The sequence below is a fragment of the Mastomys coucha genome, chromosome X (assembly GCF_008632895.1).
Source record: "Mastomys coucha isolate ucsf_1 chromosome X, UCSF_Mcou_1, whole genome shotgun sequence".
Taxonomy (NCBI): domain Eukaryota; kingdom Metazoa; phylum Chordata; class Mammalia; order Rodentia; family Muridae; genus Mastomys; species Mastomys coucha.
Window position 1 is genome coordinate 90,559,644 of NC_045030.1, and position 4,143 is coordinate 90,563,786.

The 4,143-nt window shown below is 40.4% G+C and overlaps 1 pseudogene; it reads right to left on the bottom strand.

The window, feature by feature from the left end:
* Positions 1-468: 468 nt before the first annotated feature.
* On the bottom strand, positions 469-1,502 carry LOC116087036 (annotated as a pseudogene).
* Positions 1,503-4,143: the final 2,641 nt, after the last annotated feature.

Below are 4,143 nucleotides of genomic sequence, written 5' to 3' on the forward strand. Positions count from 1 at the left end.
AACCACATACAGATATATCAACTATATTTTATTTTATTTTATTTTATTTTGTAGAACAACACATAGAAGGAATCAGAAAAGTCAAGAATGTATTGTCCACAACATAGTTTTATCTGTTGTTATAAATCATTTAATTGTATTTTTCATATTCTATGATAATGCCTATTCTAGTACCATGTTTTGTTTCATTTCAAATACATAAGGACTGTTTTCAATACTGAACCTTTATCACTTAAGCATTGTGAATAATGTCGACTGCAACACATATCAGTTATACATTTAGATGGTGAAACTCTCTTAGCTTTACTAGAAAGTAGTTTGAAACTTTCAAAAATAAATATAAAATCACTCATGGAGAATAGGACTAGTAATATGAGGTGCACTATTTTCTCTCCAACACTGTCTCAGGTATCCACTAGTTGTTTGAATGTTCTCTTCAAGAGTGATGGAAAGCAGAAATTTTAGACTTTAGTGCAAATTGGAGTTGTTGATAGAATTGCCATTATGTGGTTCATTGTCCATCAAACCAAGAATCATAGCTACAAATCTGATTTGCTCTCTTTCTTCTTCATCTCTCAAAGCCTCTTGATACAATGATGGGAAGGCAGTGGACACAGTGTTATGAACTTTGGCCAGAAACTCAAGGACTCTCATTTTGCTAGCTTCAAATTGTGTCCAGGGACCCCACAAGAATTGAGGACATGGAGAACCTTTGATGGGTACCTGCCGATACTCCAGATATCCCTCACTCACAAATTCTTTAGTGATGAGCTCCTTGACATTTCCGTAGATGCTGTGCTTGACTCCAGCATATACCCCCATCATATTAAGCCCTTCCCAGATATCATCCTCATTAACACAGTTGCCATTCATAAAGATCAGACACAGCATCGTCATCAAGAGTCCATTCCTGGGCTGGATTGCCTCACCACTCAGAATTTCATCACCATTAGGACTGAGCATTCTGACAAGAGCATATATGTGTTTAGTTGGGTTAATTTCCTTAATATCAATGCCAAAGGCCAACACCATGAGTTCAGAGGCTTTCCTAAGAATCTCAGGGAATTCTTCCTTGTTCTGTAGAATGACATGATTTAGTATTTCTTCCTTTGTTATTGGCTCCTTCTTGTTATATTTTCTCAGCATGAACTGTACCAATGAACTGCTATGCTGTCTCTCATAGTTGAAGATAAATTGCCAGTTGGGGACAGCGCCCAGGAAGTGCTTGGTCTCTCATTATCTTGGCTCTTGGCATCTTCATCAGATTTTATGCACAGAGAACTTATAGAAGCAATGTTGGGCTTTTGAGACTTCTGATGTTTGCCAAGTAATTCAGCAACAGAAGAGAGTGGAATATCAGCATTACAAAGGGGAGAGAAGGAAGGAGTCTCCTCTCCTTCTTCTGCTGCAGTTGCCTGAACATTCTGCATAGTGTGGGTTTCACTTTGGGCCTGGTGACATTTTTCACCGGCCCGGAGATTACTATTATGGCCATGAGGCATGATGATTCTGACCATGGAATATGGAGAATAGAGCAGGTGATTCAGGCACCTAAGGATGGAAGAGTGAGAATGTATATGCATCTGAAGAAAAGTTAGACAAACTTGGTCTTTAAACAGAACTTTCCTGTACAGCCTTCTGTGAGAACAATGATTTAAGAACTTATAGCCCATTTCCTAATTTGTCTACATCACAAAGAACTCATTAAAGGAAATTAGAGAGGGACTATTCCTTAGATTGAAGCCTGGTAGACCTGTCTAGGGCACTAGCACATCTAGATTCCTTGAAGTAGGAAATTATCACCTGATTTTGGCTTTCATACACATGCCACATACAAATTTACATTTCAGAGTATTAGGACACCAGAACTTCCCATCTGTAGCTCTTCTGAAGCTGTATCAGTGACCAAGTTAAAAAATGAGGTAGGACCCTAGCCAATAATTCTTTCTTGGGTTCCCCAGAAATGCCAAAAGTGGCCAAACAACAAACTGCAGTACAGTATCTCTACCACCCTGAAGCCTCACTCCCCAACAGCCCCAACCAAGGCCCTCCCAGGGTAGACAACAAGGGCAAAGATCTGTGCTTACTCTTTGTGATGTTGACAGTTCCCTCAGCACTCACTCCATATCTTACCCTTTAGTTTTCATAAACACAAGAAATGTTTTCCTTTGCTGACCTGAGTTCACCAATGTAGGGCAGTGTCTGTTCAGGTAAACTGGGCCCAGTCAAGTAATAGGCCTGAATCCCGGTGAGCCAGTTGGTAATCTTTCTCTCTGCCTGCAAGGTATGGAAGGTGTTTGGCCATAACTCCTGAGACTTTGGCTTCTCCCACGGCTGGGAGGCTGGGAGTCCCTGGCTTCCTTGCAGGCCAATGGACCTCCTGAAGCTGTCAAGGCCACAGGAACCCTGGCCTGGGTGTATGGTCATCCTACCCCCACCTTTTGTTCCCTGGCCACCTGGGTACCCAGCGCCTGACATGCCAGTCCGACATCAACTCGAGGCAAAACCAGCTAAAATATGTCAGAACTAAACCGTGAGTGACCTAGTTCAAAAAACTGAGTATTCCTTTCTCCCTCTCCCCACCACCTTCGTTGCCACGAAGACATTGCCTCGGCCTACCTCTGCTTTCCGTCTGTCCAAAATGGCAAAATGGCGCCAATCTCTGCTCTCTGTTCCTCCCCCAACCCGCACTGAAAGCTGCATTTCAGCAAATAATGCTGCTTCTGACAATCAAGCATTCATTGCCTCCTTTAAACTAACTAACCCCATGCAGCCACAGACATCAGCAGCAGAGAAGCTCAACTATAGGCAGCAGCAGAGAGATTCAGGCATCAGCAGAAAGTCACAGGCCCACACACCAACCTCAGATCAAAGTCTTCATTTACTCCTTGGTACTTCACTGAAGAAGTGAGAGTAAGTTGGAATACATGCCATACCCAGAGTCCTCTTAGCACTGGCGTGGGAGCAGGGATAATGTAGGGTTCTGTTTACACATGACAGAGAGCATGGGACAAAGTGCAAAATGTCATCACTTTAAATTTCAAATATTCCTGTCACCTTTTTCCTCTGAAGAAAACTCTAATCAAAGAGGTGAAAGTCAGTATTATCTTGGGGAATCTCAGTGATGAATGCATGGGAGGAGCTTTTGCAGTGTTCTTGATTTTTTACCTAGATATTGTCATTGCATAGGATTGGGTGTTCATCATATGCCAGGTGGGGCAGGGGGCAGGGGGAACTTCATCTTGGTTACTCCAACTCCAAGAAAGTTCTGAGATATTTCCCAATTACAAGCCATGGATCAGATTCTGGCACTAGATAAAAATGAGGAGGCTGCCAGCATTTCAGAATAGATGTTGGGGCTTTAAGAGAAAAGCACTCTATAAGTTTGGTTCTGTTTACCAGTTAATATTGGATTTTGGAATCTTGTGTCTACTTTCTACTCAGAACTTGAACTGTAAAATATTTTTTTCCTCCATTTACAATGCTTTTTCTCCATTTAAAGTCAGTTATATATCTATCCCTTAAGAAATATGTATGACTGTATTATTTTACATAAAAGACTACTTACCCATCTTATGTATGAAACATTCAGACATTCAGGTTCTTATACTTGATATGTTAATATTTTTATCCATTATGCAAGTAGCCTGCCACCATTTGATATACTACTATTTTAAAGGCTATTTCTAGAAATAGCAAAGTAAAGATTTTATAAGCTTCTAGACTCTTACTGACTCAATTCGAACCTTTGTGCTTCCTCAGTATGAGTTTTACATTGCAAGCAAAATTTGAGGCACTGACAAATGTCTTACAGTGATTCAATAGAGATTCCTTGTCCCAACTTACATACAAAAGAAGCTAGACATGAATGTTAAAATTTTCGTCCAACTGACTCTATTGGCTTCCTCAATTATAGGCTACAGGCCTGTCTACACCTCATATGTCTACTTTCCCATATAAAAGTAATATTTCAGCCAATACTAAGTCTGTCTCATGGATTCTTAGTTTTGTTATTTATCTATTACTAATATTATTCCTTTACTCTTCTGCCTATTATTTTTTTCAATGATTAATTTTCAGGAGTAAACACAATTGAAGTCTGGTCACCATATTGGCTGCTGAATGGAAAGCACTCTCAGGTTT